The 22,617-nt window shown below is 35.6% G+C and overlaps 4 non-coding genes across 4 annotated transcripts; all 4 read left to right on the top strand.

The window, feature by feature from the left end:
- The first annotated feature begins 10,883 nt into the window (after positions 1-10,883).
- Positions 10,884-10,954, top strand: TRNAG-GCC (transfer RNA glycine (anticodon GCC)). The gene has a single exon. It is a non-coding gene; the product is annotated as a tRNA-Gly (tRNA).
- A 2,484-nt stretch (positions 10,955-13,438) lies between these two features.
- TRNAT-GGU (transfer RNA threonine (anticodon GGU)) lies at positions 13,439-13,510 on the top strand. The gene has a single exon. It is a non-coding gene; the product is annotated as a tRNA-Thr (tRNA).
- Positions 13,511-14,017: 507 nt separating this feature from the next.
- On the top strand, positions 14,018-14,099 carry TRNAY-GUA (transfer RNA tyrosine (anticodon GUA)). The gene has a single exon. It is a non-coding gene; the product is annotated as a tRNA-Tyr (tRNA).
- A 358-nt stretch (positions 14,100-14,457) lies between these two features.
- Positions 14,458-14,531, top strand: TRNAD-GUC (transfer RNA aspartic acid (anticodon GUC)). Its single transcript has one exon. It is a non-coding gene; the product is annotated as a tRNA-Asp (tRNA).
- The last annotated feature ends 8,086 nt before the right edge of the window (positions 14,532-22,617 follow it).

Genomic DNA, 22,617 nt, shown 5'->3' with positions numbered 1-22,617 from the left:
ATAACTAAATTAACCAAACCAATAATTTTGTATTTGTAAATGAAGTGAGTCAAAGTGAAAAACTTTGATGGGTCTTTTCTATATGGGTTGCCCGGGACTCGAACCCGGAACTAGTCGGATGGAGTAGATAATTCTTCCTTGTTACAATAGAGAAAAATCCCTCCCCAAATCGTGCTTGCATTTTTCATTGCACACGACTTTCCCTATGTAGAAATAGCCAATTTCTATTCCAAAGAGGAAGTTCTACTAATTTTTTTAATTAGTAAGTTGATTCACCTACTCTTTATTATAATAAAAAGAACATTTCAGAATGAAAAATAGAAAAGTTTTTTCTTGATCATTTATCAACCCTTTCCTGTTTCTTAATTTCGTCTAATGATTAATTAAGAGGGTTGACCAGGTCATTGATACGTATAATATCCAAATACCAAATACGCTCAGTGTGTGATCCACAGAAAGAAAAAAGAGTTGTTTTGGTGAACATCAAAGAAAAAACTTGCTCTTCTTCCATAAAAAATTCTTCTAAAAATGCCGAACCCAATCGTTGCATAAAAGTTCGTACCGTGCTTTTATGTTTACGAGCTAAAGTTCTAGCACATGAAAGTCGAAGTATATACTTTAGTCGATACAAAGTCCGTTTTTTCGAAGATCCACTATGATAATGAAAAAGATTTCTACATATCCGACCAAATCGATCAAGAATATCCCAATCTGATAAATCTGTCCAAATGGGTTTACTAATAGGATGCCCCGATCCAGTACAAAATTGAGCTTTTGATAAGTATCCTATGAGGAGAGTAGCGGGGACTATGGTATCGAATTTTTTCATTCGAGTATCTATTAGAAATGAATTCTCCAGCATTTGATTCCTTACTAACAAAGAACTTTTTTGTACACTTGAAAGGTACCCCATAAAATCGAAGCAAGAGTTTGCTAATTGGTTTATATGGATTCTTCGCGGCTGAGTCCAAAAACAGAAATAATATTGCCAGAAATTGATAAGGTAGCATTTCCATTTCTTCTTCAAAAAAAAAGTGCCTTTTGATGCAAGAATTGCCTTTCCTTGATATCGAACATAATGCATAAGAGGATCCATAAAGAACCATAGGGTTTTCCGAGAAAAACCAGGGTACATTATCCCAAAATGTTCCATCTTCCTAGAAAAGTGGATTCGTTCCAGAAAAGTTCCAGAAGATGCTAATGGTAAGCAAGAAGATTGTTTACGAAGAAACAACAAAAAAAATTCATATTCTGATACATAAGAGTTATATAGGAATTGAAATAGTCTTTTATTTTCTTTTTGAAAAAAAAAAATGGATTTCATTGAAGTAATAAAACTATTCCAATTCGAATAATAGTTGAGAAAGAATCGCAATAAATGCAAAGATGGAACATCTTGGATACGGTATTGAAGGAGTTGAACCAGGATTTCCAAATGGATAGGATAGGGTATTTCTATATGTGATAGATAATCCAAATGCAAAAATTTGTCTTCTAAAAAGGGAAATATTGAATGAATAGAGCGTAAATTCTGAAACTTTGGTATTTCTTTTTCTTTCAGACAAAAAAATTCCCGTAGCGAGAATGGGATTTCCACAACGATCGCAAACCCTTCAGATAGAATCTGAGAATAAAACTCAGAATAAAAATAATTTTTGTAATCCAATAATCGATCTTGGTTAGGATGATTAACCGAGTTATCCAAAAAATTCTGCTGATACATTCGAATAATTAAACGTTTCACAAGTAGTGAACTAAATTTCTTGTTATTACAACTAACAACTATTTCCACAGGTTCAGAACCATTTAATCCATAATGGTGGGCAAATGCATAAATATATTCCTGAAAGAGAAGTGGGTAGACAAAGTATTGTTGACGAGATTTATGTTTTTCTGAATACCCTTCGAATTTTTCCATTTGTATTTCTACTTGAATCAGAGAGAAGAAGCATTTCTCGGTTTATCGAATGATGATACATAGTGCAATATGGTCAGAACAGGGTGTTGCATTTTTAATACAAACCCTGGAAAGAAAGGGAGTCTAATCCACAGATCTTTTTCTGCTCCTTTTCTACCCAATTAGTTTATGTTTGTTCTAATTAAAAAAAAAGAACAGAACAAGTTTTTTATTTTTGCAGGCCAATCGCTCTTTTGACTTTGGAATACAGCCTCTTTATCAATATACTGCTTCTTTTACACATTCAATCCATAACATCCCTTATTCAATCCATAATCAAGAATAATTAGGATTTCTAAAAAAAAAAAGAAAAAATAAAGGGTCCACTCATAGGAAAACCCAACCTTTCCCCGCATCCGGCACTAATCTATTTTTAACGTCTAATTAGAGCGGGGAATCATTCCAATTAGGAAGTTCAGCTCGTTGCTTTTTATTTTACCAGAATTGGAGCCAGGCTCTATCCATTTATTCATTAGACCCAGAAAATCGTAATTTTGGATTCCATTCAAAAAAGATTGATTTTATTACGACATGCTATTTTTTCCATTCATTACCTTTGAGGATCAGTCGTGGTCTTCTAGACTCTACCAAGAGTCTGGACGAATTTGTTGTTTCATCCAAATGTGTAAAAGATCATAGTCGCACTTAAAAGCCGAGTACTCTACCATTGAGTTAGCAACCCAGATAAAAAAAGGATCTTAGATACGATCGAAATCCAAAAATCAATGGAATTACACCGCGCGCTTCTGTCAAAACATTGAACTAGCAAGACATCAAAAGATTTTTTTTATCGACCATGAAAAACACTCAAATGCCAAAACGAACAGGTCCGGTGAAATTCCACTAAAGTAAAGTTAAAAAAAGAGCGACCCTAATCACGATGGCCAAATTCTCCTTATTTTTAGCGATTTTTATTAACAAAAAATATATATTATAAAAAATATATATTATATTGTATGAGAATACATGCAAGAGGAACACCCTTATCATTTGAGCGAAGTGTAGGCGGAAAAATTGAATATGGAGTGAGGATAAAGAGACCCATCTATCTACAAATTCTATTTGTTCAATAGACCTTTGTCAATGGAAATACAATGGTAAGAAAACAAATTAGATAGAAAAAGTAAATAAAATAGGGGCTTATGTTGGATTGGCACGATATAATATAAATCCAAATAGGATTAAAAAAGAGGTAAATTGTGTCTAAATAATTAGACAACTAGGAATACTAATAATCTTCTCCTATCCTATTTTTTGATTCATTTAGTTCTTCAATTAACTCAAAGTTCTTTCTTTTTCTTTAAAGAATTCTGCCTTCCTTAAAATATCATAAACAGTTCTTGTTGGTTGAGCACCCTTTTCAAGGAAATAGAGAATAGCTGGAACATTTAAACAAGTTTGATTCTTTATCGGATCATAAAAACCTACTTTTTGAAGATCTCTTCCTTCTCTTCGAGATCGAACATCAATTGCAACGATTCGATAGACAGCTTATTGGGATAGATGTAGATAAACAACGCCCCCCCCTAGAAACGTATATGAGGTTTTCTCCTCATACGGCTCGAGAAAATGATTCGAATTTCTGTCGATAATAATAGAAATTAGACTATGACGTGCATTAATTTCCTTACAGAAAAAACAAATTTCATTTATACTCATGACTCAAGTGGGCTAATTTTGCCTGACAAACTTCGAAGGCAAAATCCTTCCAAAATTTTTGAGTCGTCTTTAAACTCTTTTCTTTGTCTCATTTCGAACGAATTGACTTTTATTCCTTATTCTAATCCAACTCTGTTGTTGAGACAATTGAAAATTGTGTTTACTTGTTCTGGAATCCTTTATCTTTGATTTGTGAAATCCTTGGGTTTAGACATTACTTCGGGAATTCCTATTTTTTTCTTTCAAAAGAGTAGCAACATACCCTTTTTTCTTATTTCCTTCGATAAAGCATTTATCTCTTCTATAGAAATCTAATAAGAGGGATTGATTCTGATATACTTTTATTGGACTTTCTTCTTATTTTAACCTTTCGATTTATTTCTATATTAAGGATAGACTGACAAAGTTGGCCTAATTTATTAGTTTTCACTAACCCTAGATTCTTTCCCTTGATAAAAAAAATTCTGTCCTCTCGAGCTCCATCGTGTACTATGTTACTTAAACCCAGCGCAAATTTGGTTCGGAACGAATAGAACAGGCTATGTCGAGCCAAGAGCATTTTCATTACTATGGAAAATGATGGATAGCAAAATCCACAATCGATCATGTCCTTCAAGTCGCACGTTGCTTTCTACCACATCGTTTTAAACGAAGTTTTACCATAACAAACATTCCTCTTTTCATTGCAAAGTGGTATAGAGAATTGATCCAATATGGATGGAATCATGAATAGTCATTGGTTTAGTTTTTTTATACTAATTAAAACTTGCTATCTATGGAGCAATATGGATAAAAGAAAGTAAGTATTTATCCGGGAAGCCTCCGCCAAGATCCAATTTATTTAAACCCATATTAAAATTCTATCATATGAATGAAACATAGTTTGAAAAAGACGACTAAACAAGTTTGCTTAAAACTTATTTATTCTTAAATTTCCACCCTCAACGGATGGCTCGAGATGATCAATCTTGAAGTGAGAAAAGAAGGATTGACTCTTCCTCAATAAATAAACTATCAACCTCCAAAAAAGTTTAATTAATTTAATTACTAGAATTAGAATTCTAGTAGTAATATATTTTTTCAGTACCAAAAACAATTAACTATAATAACTAAATAAACTATTCCAATGAAAAGATTGAAAGTTTTTGGTAGTTATAGAATTCTCGTACTTCTTCAACTCGAATACCAAAAGGAAGAAAAAAATATGACTAAGTGATTTTATAGTAGAGGCATATCCTGAATGTGCTTGATAGATCCCATTTTTTCATGAAAATAAAGATAGTCAATTTGACTGGACTTAAGACTTTATTATGTTTTCTGAGAAAGAATAAGATATCATTATTCTCTTTAATAAACTTTTGTCTCGTACGGAATACTATATGATTTCACCGTTTGTTTCATCAGAAACAATCTGGGACGGAAGGATTCGAACCTCCGAGTAACGGGACCAAAACCCGCTGCCTTACCACTTGGCCACGCCCCATTTCGGGTTTTATGCGACACTAATAAACACTAGTATGTTTATTTGTTATTCGTCAATACCATTTCAATTACATAAAAAAGGAGGGATATTCTCTTGCTAGTATTCTACACATGCGGATAATATAGAATCAAAAAAATGCATTGATCATTACATGGAATTCTATTAAGATATTATATGAAAGTCGAATTTATTCCACTCTCATTTGAGAGTGCGAATACAAGGAGGTATTTTGTGTTTGGGAAAGTCCGAAGAAAAAAGATTTTGAATCTGCCTTTTCCTTCTTTCCCTTAAAAAAATAACTCAAGAAAAATCCAATTATTTACTCTACAAGAATGAAATGCTTGTTATGCCTAATATACTTAGTTTAACCTGTATCTGTTTTAATTCTGTTCTTTATCCTACTAGTTTTTTCTTTGCCAAATTACCCGAAGCTTATGCTATTTTCAATCCAATCGTGGATATTATGCCTGTTATACCTCTATTCTTTTTTCTATTAGCCTTTGTTTGGCAAGCTGCTGTAAGTTTTCGATGAAATCTTTAGTACTCTGTATGCCAAATTGAATGATGTGTTCATTCCAAAAAAATTTTAAAATGGGTAAAAGCCGAGAAGTTTTATATTTTTATATTATGAACCTTCGATTCTAAAATTTAAATTCTTCTACATTGAATGGGTAGCTACAGCAATAAATTTGGATCAGCCTTTCTACTCCCCTGCACCTAGGTTGAGCAGGTACCTAAAGGTACCTACACAATACCTAACCACCTAACCCTATTTTTGCTATTGATAAGAGTGCTTATTATAAAAGAATTCTTGCAATTTTTTTCAAGAATTCTTTTTTGCATTTTTAGGTATAAAAAAAAACCATCCTAGTGGATCCGTGTGGTAAGGAAAAACTGGTAATCTATTCCTTAAAAAAAAATCTTGGAGATTATGTAATGCTTACTCTCAAACTTTTTGTTTATACAGTAGTGATATTCTTTGTTTCACTCTTTATCTTTGGATTCTTATCTAATGACCCAGGACGGAATCCTGGACGCGAGGAGTAAAAATTCAGTTTTTTTTTTTCTTATTGGATTTGTTTCGTACATTTATCTATGAGAAAATCCGGGGGTCAGAATTCTTTCCAATTCGAAAGTCCCAAATGATCCAAGGGAGCGGAAAGAGAGGGATTCGAACCCTCGGTACAAAAAAATTGTACAACGGATTAGCAATCCGCCGCTTTAGTCCACTCAGCCATCTCTCCACGTTCCAAAGCGAAAGGTTTCCGTGATATGATATAGGCAAGAGAAATAAGAAATAACGGTTGCAAAAAACCCCTTTTTTTTCTTTCAAAAGTCTATAAAAATTATATTGCCAATTCCATTTTAATTATATTCTTTTTTCTTAATGTTAATAAAAAAAGAAGAAAATTCTTGTTTTTTCTTTCTAAAAATCGATATTGGCCGAGAGACAATCAAATAGATTTTCTCTTTAGCGGGCATTTCCATATAGGACTTGTTATAATTATAATAAAACAAGCAGGTTATATAAAAAAAACGCTTTTTTTGTCGATTATTTATCAAGAAAGCAAAAAGGGTTCTTATCAAATCCACCATAAAATTGGAAAGAAGCATAAAGTAAGTAGACCTGACTCCTTTAATGATGCCTCTATCCGCTATTCTGATATATAAATTCGATGTAGATGAAATTGTATAAGCGAATTTTTTTTATTTCCTTAGACTTAGACCGCGCAAGACAAGAATTTTTCGCTATTTACGATTTCATATTCTTGTTACTAGATGTTCTATAGGAATAAGAAGAAATCGCAACTCCTTTGCGCTACACATAAAATTGGATTTCGAAGGTCCATTTTTTTTTTTCAGAATCCTCTATTATTTTAGTTCTTCCACCCATGCAATAGAGAGGGAATGGGAAAAGAAGGGTTACTTTTATTTGCATTTTTCCCTTAAAAGATAGACTTTGAAATAGGAGTCTTGGAATAATGCTGAATTCAAAGGTTTATTTCTTTCTATAGTATAAGAAAAACAATTTATTTCTATTTCTATAGTATAAGAAAAACAAATAAATAGTATAAGAAAAACAAATCGAATCAAATTCATGGATTTACCACGACCTCGGTTGTGACTGTGACTCCATAGATAAAAATGGGAAATTTCTCTCTTCGAGACCATTGAAAAAGGGCATTGAACGAGAAAGAAATCGTCCACAGATAATAAAACTATCATATGCCTTGGAAAGTGATATGAGGTGCTCGGAAATGGTTGAAGTAATTGAATAGGAGGATCACTATGACTATAGCCCTTGGTAGAATTCCTAAAGAAGAAAATGATCTATTTGATACTATGGATGACTGGTTACGAAGGGACCGTTTCGTTTTTGTAGGATGGTCTGGCCTATTGCTCTTTCCTTGTGCTTATTTCGCTTTAGGGGGTTGGTTTACAGGGACAACTTTTGTAACTTCTTGGTATACCCATGGATTGGCTAGTTCCTATTTGGAAGGTTGTAATTTCTTAACCGCAGCAGTTTCTACCCCTGCCAATAGTTTAGCACACTCTTTGTTGCTACTATGGGGGCCCGAAGCACAAGGAGATTTTACTCGTTGGTGTCAATTAGGCGGTCTATGGACTTTTGTAGCTCTCCACGGGGCTTTTGCACTAATAGGTTTCATGTTACGCCAATTTGAACTTGCTCGGTCTGTTCAATTGCGGCCTTATAATGCAATCTCATTCTCTGGTCCAATTGCTGTTTTTGTTTCTGTATTCCTTATTTATCCACTGGGGCAATCTGGTTGGTTCTTTGCGCCGAGTTTTGGCGTAGCAGCGATATTTCGATTCATCCTTTTCTTCCAAGGATTTCATAATTGGACGTTGAACCCATTTCATATGATGGGAGTTGCCGGAGTATTAGGTGCGGCTCTGCTATGCGCTATTCATGGAGCGACCGTAGAAAACACTCTATTTGAGGACGGTGATGGTGCAAATACCTTCCGTGCTTTTAACCCAACTCAAGCTGAAGAAACTTATTCAATGGTCACTGCTAACCGCTTTTGGTCCCAAATCTTTGGTGTTGCTTTTTCCAATAAACGTTGGTTACATTTCTTTATGCTATTTGTACCCGTCACCGGTTTATGGATGAGTGCTATTGGCGTAGTTGGCTTGGCTCTGAACTTACGTGCCTATGACTTTGTTTCCCAGGAAATCCGTGCAGCGGAAGATCCTGAATTTGAGACTTTCTACACCAAAAATATTCTTTTAAACGAGGGTATTCGTGCGTGGATGGCAGCTCAGGATCAGCCTCATGAAAATCTTATATTCCCTGAGGAGGTTCTACCACGTGGAAACGCTCTTTAATGGAACTTTCGTTTTAGCTGGTCGTGACCAAGAAACCACCGGCTTTGCTTGGTGGGCTGGGAATGCCAGACTTATCAATTTGTCCGGTAAACTGCTTGGAGCTCATGTAGCTCATGCCGGATTAATCGTATTCTGGGCCGGAGCAATGAACCTATTTGAAGTGGCCCATTTCGTACCAGAAAAGCCCATGTATGAACAAGGGTTGATTTTACTTCCACACTTAGCTACTCTAGGTTGGGGAGTAGGGCCAGGGGGGGAAGTTCTAGATACTTTTCCGTACTTTGTATCTGGCGTACTTCACCTAATTTCCTCCGCAGTCTTAGGCTTCGGTGGCATTTATCACGCGCTTCTGGGACCCGAGACTCTTGAGGAATCTTTTCCATTCTTTGGTTATGTCTGGAAAGATAGAAATAAAATGACTACAATTTTGGGTATTCACTTAATTTTGTTAGGTCTAGGTGCTTTTCTTCTAGTACTCAAGGCTCTTTATTTTGGCGGTGTATATGATACCTGGGCCCCTGGGGGGGGAGATGTAAGAAAAATTACCAATTTGACCCTTAGTCCCAGTGTTATATTTGGTTATTTACTAAAATCTCCTTTTGGTGGAGAAGGGTGGATTGTTAGTGTAGATGATTTAGAAGATATAATTGGTGGGCATGTATGGTTGGGTTTTATTTGTGTATTTGGCGGAATTTGGCATATTTTAACCAAACCCTTCGCATGGGCTCGCCGTGCATTTGTATGGTCTGGAGAAGCTTACTTGTCTTATAGTTTAGCTGCTTTATCTGTCTTTGGTTTTATCGCTTGTTGTTTTGTATGGTTCAATAATACAGCTTATCCGAGTGAGTTTTATGGACCCACCGGGCCAGAAGCTTCTCAAGCTCAAGCATTTACTTTTCTAGTTAGAGACCAGCGTCTTGGAGCTAATGTGGGATCCGCTCAAGGACCCACAGGTTTAGGTAAATATCTAATGCGTTCCCCAACTGGGGAGGTTATCTTTGGAGGGGAAACTATGCGTTTTTGGGACCTTCGTGCTCCATGGTTAGAACCTCTAAGGGGCCCCAACGGTTTGGACTTGAGTAGGTTGAAAAAGACATACAACCTTGGCAAGAACGACGCTCAGCAGAATATATGACCCACGCTCCTTTAGGCTCTTTAAATTCCGTGGGTGGCGTAGCTACCGAGATCAATGCAGTTAATTATGTCTCTCCTAGAAGTTGGTTATCAACTTCTCATTTTGTTCTAGGATTCTTCTTTTTTGTGGGCCATTTATGGCATGCAGGAAGAGCCCGAGCTGCTGCAGCAGGTTTTGAAAAGGGAATCGATCGTGATTTGGAACCTGTTCTTTACATGAACCCTCTTAACTAAGATTTTCTTATTTATACCTGTTCTACTTTTTTTCTGTTCTGGCTCGGTTATTCCATCTAGCCGAGCCATTCATTCCTTTTTATGAAAGAAAGATAAGGGACAGAAAAAAAAAATAAATAAAAATGAAAGAAACAAACGTATTCAATAAGCAAAAGGAGAGAGAGGGATTCGAACCCTCGATAGTTCCTAGAACTATACCGGTTTTCAAGACCGGAGCTATCAACCACTCAGCCATCTCTCCACAGCCTAATCCTTATTTTACTCCTACAAATAGAACATAGCCATATAAAAAATAAAAAGATTTATTAGCCTCTAGAAAGATATCAGATACAAGTTCCTTTTCGATATATCTCTGTATACTGTATACACGGATACAGGATCCGCTATACCCGCTTGTGAAATAAAGAGTAAATAATCTCTTCTCACCCCCATATCCAAATAAAAAAGCGGTTTAAGTAATAAATTTGAATTAAAGAGAAGAATCAATGGATTCATGATTAAACCCCTCCTACTTCTTGTATTTTTTTACAATTTTGGTTTAAGTGAGGGATCAAATATGTAGTCAACTTTATTTGATGGTAGCTTGGAGGATTAGAAATATGACTATTGCTTTCCAATTAGCTGTTTTTGCATTAATTGCGACTTCCTCAGTCTTAGTAATTAGTGTACCCCTTGTATTTGCTTCTCCTGATGGTTGGTCAAATAATAAAAATGTTGTATTTTCCGGTACATCATTATGGATTGGACTAGTCTTTCTCGTAGCTATTCTGAATTCTCTCATTTCTTAAATGAAATTTGGTTAATATTTATTAACCCCATAAAAAAGAAATAATAAAGGCCATTTCTTCTAAAAAATTAGAATAGTGAGACGTATTAAAACGCAATTTGCGTTCCGAATTGCTAGCTCTTCTCTTTCAGTATTATGAAATTCCATTCCCATTAGAATATTCATTGACAGATAATAAAAAAAGGAAAACTCTAATATAATAGAAAATGAAATGAAACGGTCGACCCAGACATAGAAGGTCGACCCAGGCGGATATACGCTATAAAATATATACCGTAGCGAGCGTAGTTCAATGGTAAAATATCTCCTTGCCAAGGAGAAGATACGGGTTCGATTCCCGCCGCTCGCCCGCTTAATTTATCAAAGTACTATGATAAAAAGTTTAGTCTAGTTAACTGTTTAACTACTTATATTAAATTAAGTATTAATTAGGTGTTAGTCTAGTGCCGTATCCCTTACTATCTTACCCTTCCTTTGCATCCCACTCAAAAAAAGAGGGCGCTCCAGAGGCAGAAATAGAACTCGCCAACAGAGCTCCAAAAATTGGGTATTAACTGAGACAAACAACGGGCAAACTTTTTTTAAAGGGAAGGGAGAGGTAGACTGTCCCTTTCGTTTCATTTTTATTTTCTGCAGGGTAGGGAGAGGCCTTGCGCCTTCTTTTTTTGAAGGCAAGTGACTTCGCAAACTGCTCAATTTTGCCCTCTAGGGCCGGGAACTAATGAATAAAAAAGGGTTGGATACGCCCCTCTACCATACATATCTAGAGAAATAGAATAGTCCTTTTATACAGACTGCTAAGTGCGGAGACGGGAATCGAACCCGTGACCTCAAGGTTATGAGCCTCGTGAGCTACCAAACTGCTCTACTCCGCTCTGGAGTACCAGAAACTGGTGGACAAAAAAGGCTTGAATACAAGCCTCTAACATGTCTAGACAAATAGAATACTCCTTTTATACAGAATGGAGCGGGTAGCGGGAATCGAACCCGCATCGTTAGCTTGGAAGGCTAGGGGTTATAGTCGACGTTGGTTGATTATTTTTAACGTCTCTAATTCAAAACCGAACATGAAATTTTGATTTCATTCGGCTCCTTTATGGATATTCTCACCACTTAACATCTATGTCAGCTTTTCTATTTGAATGGAACCAAAGCTCTCCGCTTTCTAGATGATCCTTATAGAGTAGGAGATAGAAATTCTATCTAAATTCATCTAATCTACTTACTTCGTTCCCTAATTTCATTCAAGAGATCCTGAGGAAAAGAATTGGGTTTCCACCGAGCTGAAACAATATGCGGATGGTTCTAGTAAACCAAAACTATCGTTTTTTAGCTATTTGGCTTCCTTATTCCTTATTTTAAGAAGATTTAGTTACGATTGGAAATCAACTTTTTTGTATCTTCATCCATAGATCCTTTACTCATATTTTCAAAATTGGAATACTTAATCCAATGCAAAATTATGCTTCGCGACTCTGTACTCATAATCCTATTTTTATTTTGGATGCAATTTAAATTAGTCTTTGGATACAAATCGCCAGAATGTATATTCTTCCTCAATATGCTATTGAGAGGAAAAGGATTTAATCCTTTATAAGAACTAAAGTTTTCATCGGAATATAAAAATAAAAAACTTAAGGATGCCTTAAGTATATCATTTCAAATTCAGTTATTAATAGAACGAATCACACTTTTACCACTAAACTATACCCGCTACATTGTAGATTATGGTATAAATGGTACCCTTTGTCAAGGATAGCCATTTGACAAGAAGGCTAATTCCCCCTTATTGAATCAGATGGAGAAGGTTCATGACACTGAGCCGTTGGTACTTCTACTTCGATCGCTCGCCTTTACTTTAGGATTTAGATAGCCCCTCTGGTCTGTAAAAAAAATCTTTTCTTACCATGCTAATAGCGCCTGAACCAAATGTATTTATTTTGATTAGGATCCTATTCTACGGTTACGACTACAATAATAATTATTTACTTTGCAAGGACGTAAGTGTGTCAGACTGCTAAATTGTTTTATTATTCCTACAATATAAACTAGGGGATATAGGGGGTAACACTGTCCCTATAAATTCCTTTTTTCCTTTTCTTTTTTGTCCAGAATTGAACAAAAAAGAAATTATGGAAGATGTTTTCTTCCCCCATTAAGTCCGAGCCATAGAGTAAGAGTGAGATGAGTTTTCCAAATTCATCATAGACTTTCCCTATGGCTTGATAGAAGTAAGCAGCAAAGAGTCGTAACTTAAAGAAAAAAACGGACAGGGCCGACAGATTTACCTGATGTAAAGAAGATCCTAAAAGTCTCTGATTAGTCGACTCTCTCCATTTAACACTTTCCTCTCTCTCCTTTTTTCCACTGACTCAATTCTAGTTTATTAGATTCTTGTTTAAAAGAATGCAAAAAGTTCAATAGAACTAAGAACACATAAAAAATAGCATAGAGGATCAAGGCCATTACCAAAAGTTCCTCCCAAGGATCCTATATCCTATTGGGTATCTGTTCCCCGCCTTTTCCCGCTAGGATCGGAAATCTTATATTTTCCATATCCATATACCGTTGAATCCTTGGGGTTCCAGAATCCGCCTATTTTACTAGTCTTCGGAAACGGAAAACCCTGAACCAAGAAGAGTTGGATATGTTATGTAGGGTATGTTTTTTTTTATTAATTTTATTTTGAGCTCTCAAGATATCGATATATACATATACAATCTCTACATAATGTCTCTCTCTCTATCTCTATATATTATATATATAATATGTACATTATGCAGTAGACCCATAATGGGAAATCCAAGTGGCTAATTTTTGAATTAAATAAAAAGCCCTTTTAACTCAGTGGTAGAGTAATGCCATGGTAAGGCATAAGTCATCGGTTCAAATCCGATAAAGGGCTTTTTAAATTAGTGGTAGAGTAATCTCGTGCTAAGACGTAAGTCGTTGGTTCGAATCTGATAGAGTACTTTTCTACTAAATTGATTCACTTTTTTTCTTTGTTTTTGAAACTTTCTCTATATTTTTAGAGAATTTTATGACTTAGTGCGGGATGGATGCATTTTTGGTATGAACACTAAATGAAGCACGGAGAATTAATCTATAACGATCAACTAAAAAAAATCCTAGATGAAAACATAACAGAAAAGTTGGAAAAACTCTTTGCTTTGGATCTATTTATACTTTTCGAGTATATTGACAATTCCAAAAAACTGCTCATACTATGATTATAGTATAATCACGAGCGGTTGTATATGGCCCTATCGTCTAGTGATGCCCCTATCGTCTAGTGGTTCAGGACATCTCTCTTTCAAGGAGGCAGCGGGGATTCGACTTCCCCTGGGGGTAGGGAGTATTATGAAAGGAGGTTAATCATAGATTAGCAAAAACCCTAGAATAAATTCTTCCTGGGTCGATGCCCGAGTGGTTAATGGGGACGGACTGTAAATTCGTTGACAATGTCTACGCTGGTTCAAATCCAGCTCGGCCCAAACCAAAAATCTAGGGCTTCGTGAGTATGAACTAAATCCTTTTGTTTTTCTTCCATAAAATAAAATGTCTGATCTATAGAAATAAAAGATAAAGAAAAAAGGGAAATTTTTTTTTCTAATCCATATCTCTCTCATTCCTTTCTTACAAACAAAAGAGTTTTTCTTATTGAAGGCTGGATTATTATCCATTTTTAGTGATAAAAAATCACGACATACTAGTTATGTCACTCTCACTATACCCACGTATAATATAATATGTGGGTATGTAGTATATGATTCGTCTATTTCTTAGAGTACGAAAGACGAATCGAATCTTCTTATGGTTCTATTTAAGAATGGGTATGCCATACACCCCGCGGGGATTGTAGTTCAATTGGTCAGAGCACCGCCCTGTCAAGGCGGAAGCTGCGGGTTCGAGCCCCGTCAGTCCCGAACTAGGGTTCAATGAATGGAGAAATTGATATTTCCTTTTTCCATGAAAAAAAGGGGCAGGGAGCAAGATCAAATACCCACAGGGCACCCTTACTTCACTTTTTTATTTTGCATCTCTCATTAAAGAGGGAGGGAGGGCATATAGGAATTTTTTTTTCACTACTCCCAATCGATAAAGAAAGACACACATACGATATGTGGATTAGTAGAATTTAGGATATTATATTACTCTATCTTTCTTTATGATGATACCATCCTCATCTTAATTTCCTATTCCACTCTTATGGAATAGAGTACCGGTATTTTACCGGAATCCATACATAAATCGTATTCCCTTTTTATTTCAGACCTCTTTTCCCCATCTCACTTCTACTGCTTATTTGGATGTCTATGTGACCCATAGAAAGTGAAAGTTGGTCATATAATACATACATAATTGTATGTATAACTATAAGAAAAAGGAAGGGAAATTGTATAAGATTAAGAAAGTATAAGATTAAGAAAGCTCGTGGGTTAGAGATATAGAAAAGAAAAAGTAGAAAAGGATTAAAAAAGAGGGAATTCCTAATCCAATCAAAAAACCCATTTTGGTCTTAGTGTGGATAGAGGATCTTCCTATGTTATACTATATAACTCTCATCCGTGAAATATAACTCTCATCCATGAATTGATTTGATAGATCCGATATTCATAATATTGAATTGATTCAGTATTATCAGAATGCAAGCCCTACCCTTGAATTTACAAGATACCCCTTTTTCCTCTCCATGGGATTACATCCCGAGTTATTGTGAAAATAAAAAATAAAGAGGTTATGGAAGTCAATATTCTCGCATTTATTGCTACTGCACTGTTCATTCTAGTTCCTACTTCTTTTTTACTTATTATTTATGTAAAAACAGTCAGCCAAAATAATTAATTGGAATTCCAATTAATCATTGAAGAAATTAAAAAGGGATTAAATAAAAAAAATCCAAGTCTTAAATGAAAGGATCTGGTTGGAATCTTAAAGTGTGGTAGAAAGAACTACATATAGTTTTTTCTACGACACTTTAGATTCTTTCTATTATATTATCTTTGAATCTACATAGAATAGATTAGTAGATTGAAATAGTTAAGTAGTCTAATTCAATTTCTTTTTTCATTGCATCCACTTAATTTCAATCAGGTCAAAATAAAAAAATCTAAGACAATTCTTGACCAAAGAATCCATGGAAGGAAAGAAAAATAATATGAAGAATAGACTATAGTAAAAAGTAAAAGGAAATGGAAAATGTGTGATATGCCGTGAATAGTTCCGTGGAAGAAAGTCTAATTTTCTTATGTATAGAACTTTTTTTAACCATTCGTCATTTCTAGTAGAAATTCTGAATTGGTATAATGGCTCTTTCTTACATTACAACTTACAATACAAGAGTTTCTTACAGGAGTGAAACAAAACTAAAGAAAAAGATTAAAGAATAACGTTTGACAAAATGATTAATGCAAAATGATCCATTAAAGAAAAGAATTGATACAACAATTTGATTACTTAATCAATTAGTAGTATCCCTAGAGTCCACTCCTTCCCCATACTACTAGTGAAAGAGAAAATGTAAAGACTACCATTAAAGCAGCCCAAGCGAGACTTACTATATCCATCTAAATTATGTCTCCTATTTCTATGAAGGGATTATTCTACTATTGATCAATAATCATAGTGGAATCAAGGGTACAGAGTCAAAAAGGGATTCCGCCCTAAGGCCATGGATCAATCAGTTCAAGGAATTTACTCCTAACAAATTCTTATAGGAATTCTGGTAGAATTAGAGAGCATTAAAAATACGAGATACTATAGCCCTTTTTTCCTTAAAAAAGAAAGAGTACGGGAATGATGTCCTGAATAGAAGAAGCGGGAATAGGAAGATTTTTTATTCCTTTTGTTACTCTTTTTTTTTTTTTTAAGCAAAGGACGCCCGAATATACCATAAAATTATCGATAGATAAATATTTATTGGATACCTACCTTACCTAATGTTTATTTTTGACCTAAACCCTGCAGCCTTGCTTTGTATCATTCTATGAAAGAATGAAGAGATTTTATCCATAATACAACTCCTAAATTGATTTTTGATCGACCTATTTAATCTGATTCTCGTTAGAATTAAGTAGTCCTTACTTTAGTGTATGTAGGTAACATAAGATGTACGATAAAAAAATGTATAATAATTAGTAAGTCTTGATATTCTTTCGTGGAGTCCCTTCTTGAATCTTAGATTGAAAAAAAAAAAGAATGCCCCTTAGGGACCTTTCTTTGGATACCAAGATTTCTGACATCTTATCCTCGTATTTTAAAATTATCAAATCGAATCTCAATTAAGAACCAATTCAAATTCATATAATAAAAGAATAAGGAAACACTACCTCACCCCTATTGATAACCATTTTGGCCACTACCGTCAAAACAAACCCTAACCCTAGTTTGAGGATAGAACTATGGTATGGTTTCTCTAAACCCAGTATCGGCAGGCCCAGTTACTCTCTTGCCCGAACTTATGCGAAGTAAAAATTTATCGAATTCGATCAGCACTATAAAAAAAACCTAAGTATTTTATTGATCAGGCGGCACCCAGATTTGAACTGGGGATAAAGGATTTGCAGTCCCCTGCCTTACCGCTTGGCCATGCCGCCAAAAAATCCGATCAAAAATCTAGAAAACAGCAAGTATTCATCCACGTTTTCTTACGAAAAGCCCCTTTTATTTTGAATATAATTCTACTTACTTTTTTCCAATCTTTTTCAAAAAATCTATTCCTGCTTTTTTTGATCCAGTTTCTATTATTCTCCTCGATAGATTCTATCTTAAAACATACATTGTTAACACAATAAAACTTCCCATTTCTTTCTATTGAGATGAAAAAGAAGAAAAAGTGGATTTCTATTCACAGGCTGCAAAATTCAGAATAAATTGGAACCGTTAACTAGAATTCTCTTTTTTTTATTGCAGTAGTGAACTACTCTTAAATCGGTATTATCTCCCCCCCCTTCAATGGCATAATAAAATATTATGGCTTTATGCTTAATCCGTGTATAGGTAAACTTTAGGTCCGAACAGCATTATTATCCAAAGATCCCCTTTATGTACATATCTCTATGGGGAATCATGCTTTAATTTTTCAAAGTATTAAATTAAATATCTTGAATAAAAAAAGGAAATTTGCTCTGATATAGAGTATAACCTGACTATCTTGGCGTACCCAAGTGAAATTACGATAAAAGAAAAGCATGGATATGGGGAGAGGTGGATAACTAGATTGGCATGTACTTAAAAAAGGGACTTACTTTATTTTAGAATTCCACAATGAAATACTGAATTTTCTAGCAATTATACTACTCCGATCCGAAATAAAAAAGAACCCTCAAATTATTTTGAGAAATTAAAGTAAGCACGCTATTCTAAATCGAAGTAAAGTCAAACTTTCTAGTATATTATATTACGGCTTTATTACATTCATAGAAAGGAGATAAAATGAGAAATCTTTGCCATCCAATCTGATTAGAATATCATAACATAAAGTATAAGTGGCAGAATTTTTTTTTGTAGGAATGTTTTATCAATTCATTTTCATTTCATTTGTACCCCTGGCAAACTCGAACTTTCGTCCAAATGGTCTCTATTCATATGTATGAAATACATATATGAAATACGTATGTGGAGTTCCCTAGAATTTCATGTGATTCAGTAAACAGAATATAGATTCCATGATTGCTAGATCGATCCATAGGGATTGATGAAGAGTGAGCTGATAATGGAATTTTTCTTTGATAAACAGGAAACTTAAGATTAAGATGCTCCGGAATGGAAACGAGGGAATGTCCACAATACCCGGATTTAGTCAGATCCAATTCGAGGGATTTTGTAGGTTCATTAATCAAGCCTTGGCAGAAGAACTTGACAAGTTTCCAACAATTAAAGATCCAGATCACGAAATTGCATTTCAATTATTTGCGAAAGGATATCAACTGCTAGAACCCTCGATAAAAGAAAGAGATGCTGTGTATGAATCACTCACCTATTCTTCCGAATTATATGTATCTGCGAGATTAATTTTTGGTTTCGATGTGCAAAAGCAAACCATTTCTATCGGAAACATTCCTATAATGAATTCCTTAGGAACCTTTATTATAAATGGAATATACCGAATTGTGATCAATCAAATATTGCTAAGTCCTGGTATTTACTACCGCTCGGAATTAGATCATAAGGGAATTTCTATCTACACTGGCACTATAATATCAGATTGGGGGGGGAGATCGGAATTAGCAATTGATAAAAAAGAAAGGATATGGGCTCGCGTGAGTAGAAAACAAAAGATATCTATTCTAGTTCTATCATCAGCTATGGGTTCGAATCTAAGAGAAATTCTGGATAATGTTTCCTACCCTGAAATTTTCTTGTCTTTCCCGAATGCTAAAGAGAAGAAGAGGATTGAGTCAAAAGAAAAAGCTATTTTGGAGTTTTATCAACAATTTGCTTGTGTAGGTGGGGACCTGGTATTTTCGGAGTCCTTATGCGAGGAATTACAAAAGAAATTTTTTCAACAAAAATGTGAATTAGGAAGGATTGGTCGACGAAATATGAATCGGAGACTTAATCTTGATATTCCTCAGAACAATACATTCTTGTTACCACGAGATGTATTGGCCGCTACGGATCATTTGATTGGAATGAAATTTGGAACGGGTATACTTGACGATGACGATATGAATCACTTGAAAAATAAACGTATTCGTTCGGTTGCGGATCTGTTACAAGATCAATTCGGATTGGCTCTTGGTCGTTTACAACATGCAGTTCAAAAAACTATTCGTAGAGTATTCATACGTCAATCGAAACCGACTCCCCAAACTTTGGTAACTCCAACTTCAACTTCAATTTTATTAATAACTACTTATGAGACCTTTTTTGGCACATACCCGTTATCTCAAGTTTTTGATCAAACGAATCCATTGACACAAACTGTTCATGGGCGAAAAGTGAGTTGTTTAGGTCCTGGAGGGTTGACGGGGAGAACCGCAAGTTTTCGGAGCCGAGATATTCATCCGAGTCACTATGGGCGTATTTGTCCAATTGACACGTCTGAAGGAATCAATGTTGGACTTACTGGATCCTTAACAATTCATGCGAGAATTGATCACTTGTGGGGATCCATAGAGAGTCCGTTTTATGAAATATCTGCTGAGAAAGCAAAAGAAAAAAAAGAGAGACAGGTGGTTTATCTATCACCAAATAGAGATGAATATTATATGATAGCAGCAGGAAATTCTTTGTCCTTGAATCAAGGTATTCAGGAAGAACAGGTTGTTCCGGCTAGATACCGTCAAGAATTCTTGACTATTGCATGGGAACAGATTCATGTTAGAAGTATTTTTCCTTTCCAATATTTTTCTATTGGGGGTTCTCTCATTCCTTTTATTGAGCACAATGATGCGAATCGGGCTTTAATGAGTTCTAATATGCAGCGCCAAGCAGTTCCGCTTTCTCGGTCCGAGAAATGCATTGTTGGAACTGGATTGGAACGCCAAACAGCTCTAGATTCGAGGGTTTCCATTATAGCCGAACGCGAGGGAAAGATCATTTCTACTGATAGTCATAAGATACTTTTATCAAGTAGTGGGAAGACTATAAGTATTCCTTTAGTTAACCACCGTCGCTCTAACAAAAATACTTGTATGCACCAAAAACCCCGGGTTCCACGGGGTAAATCCATTAAAAAAGGACAAATTTTAGCAGAAGGAGCTGCTACAATTGGGGGCGAACTTGCTTTAGGAAAAAACGTATTAGTAGCTTATATGCCATGGGAAGGTTACAATTTTGAAGACGCAGTACTAATTAGCGAACGTTTGGTATATGAAGATATTTATACCTCTTTTCACATCCGGAAATATGAAATTCAGACGGATACGACAAGCCAGGGCTCCGCTGAAAAAATCACTAAAGAAATACCACATCTAGAAGAACATTTACTCCGCAATTTGGACAGAAATGGAGTTGTTAGGTTGGGATCCTGGGTAGAAACTGGTGATATTTTAGTAGGTAAATTAACGCCTCAGATAGCGAGCGAATCATCTTATATCGCGGAAGCTGGATTATTACGGGCCATATTTGGCCTTGAGGTTTCCACTTCAAAAGAAACTTCTCTGAAATTACCTATAGGTGGAAGAGGGCGCGTTATCGATGTGAAATGGATCCAAAGGGACCCGCTCGACATAATGGTTCGTGTATATATTTTACAGAAACGTGAAATCAAAGTTGGGGATAAAGTAGCCGGAAGACATGGGAATAAAGGGATCATTTCCAAAATTTTGCCTAGGCAAGATATGCCCTATTTGCAAGATGGAACACCCGTTGATATGGTCTTCAATCCCTTAGGAGTACCCTCCCGAATGAATGTGGGACAAATATTTGAAAGCTCGCTCGGATTAGCGGGGGATCTGCTAAAGAAACATTATAGAATAGCACCCTTTGATGAGAGATATGAGCAAGAGGCTTCAAGAAAACTTGTGTTTTCAGAATTATATGAAGCCAGTAAAGAAACAAAAAATCCATGGGTATTTGAACCCGAGTACCCGGGAAAAAGCAGAATATTTGATGGAAGAACAGGCGACCCCTTTGAGCAACCTGTTCTAATAGGGAAGTCCTATATCTTAAAATTAATTCATCAAGTTGATGAGAAAATTCATGGGCGTTCTACTGGGCCCTACTCACTTGTTACACAACAACCGGTTAGAGGAAGAGCCAAGCAAGGGGGACAACGAGTAGGAGAAATGGAAGTTTGGGCTTTAGAAGGATTTGGTGTTGCTCATATTTTACAAGAGATACTTACTTATAAATCTGACCATCTTATAGCTCGCCAAGAAATACTTAATGCTACGATCTGGGGAAAAAGAATACCTAATCATGAGGATCCTCCAGAATCTTTTCGAGTGCTCGTTCGAGAACTACGATCTTTGGCTCTAGAACTGAATCATTTCCTTGTATCTGAAAAGAACTTCCAGGTTAATAGGGAGGAAGTTTGATCGGAATAAATATAAATTCTTTTCTTATTTCTATTTTATGATTGACCAATATAAACATCAACAACTTCAAATTGGACTCGTTTCCCCTCAACAAATAAAGGCTTGGGCTAACAAAAACCTACCTAATGGAGAAGTCGTTGGCGAAGTCACAAGGCCCTCTACTTTTCATTATAAAACCGATAAACCAGAAAAAGATGGATTGTTTTGCGAAAGAATCTTTGGACCCATAAAAAGCGGGATTTGCGCTTGTGGCAATTCTCGAGCGAGCGGAGCTGAAAACGAAGACGAAAGATTTTGCCAAAAATGCGGGGTCGAATTTGTGGATTCTCGGATACGAAGATATCAAATGGGATACATCAAACTCGCATGTCCCGTGACTCATGTGTGGTATTTGAAAGGTCTTCCTAGTTATATCGCGAATCTTTTAGATAAACCTCTTAAGAAGTTGGAGGGCCTAGTATACGGCGATTTCTCTTTTGCTAGGCCCAGCACTAAAAAACCCACTTTTTTACGATTACGAGGTTTATTCGAAGAGGAAATTGCATCCTGTAACCACAGCATTTCTCCCTTTTTTTCTACCCCAGGCTTTGCAACATTTCGAAATCGGGAAATTGCGACAGGAGCAGGTGCTATTAGAGAACAATTAGCAGATTTGGATTTGCGAATTATTATAGAGAATTCTTTGGTCGAATGGAAGGAATTAGAAGACGAGGGGTATAGTGGAGATGAGTGGGAAGATAGAAAAAGACGAATAAGAAAAGTTTTTTTGATTAGACGCATGCAATTGGCGAAACATTTTATTCAAACAAATGTAGAACCAGAATGGATGGTTTTGTGCTTATTACCGGTTCTTCCTCCCGAATTGAGACCTATTGTTTATAGGTCTGGAGATAAAGTAGTGACTTCAGACATTAATGAACTTTATAAGAGAGTTATCCGTCGGAACAACAATCTTGCCTATCTATTAAAAAGAAGTGAATTAGCGCCAGCAGATTTAGTAATGTGCCAGGAAAAATTGGTACAAGAA

This window comes from Triticum urartu, unplaced genomic scaffold, assembly GCF_056163025.1.
Source record: "Triticum urartu cultivar PI428250 unplaced genomic scaffold, HENAU_Tu73 scaffold2, whole genome shotgun sequence".
Classification (NCBI taxonomy): Eukaryota; Viridiplantae; Streptophyta; class Magnoliopsida; order Poales; family Poaceae; genus Triticum; species Triticum urartu.
The sequence above is the reverse complement of the archived record's forward strand: the minus strand, read 5'-3'. Positions and strand labels throughout refer to the sequence as shown.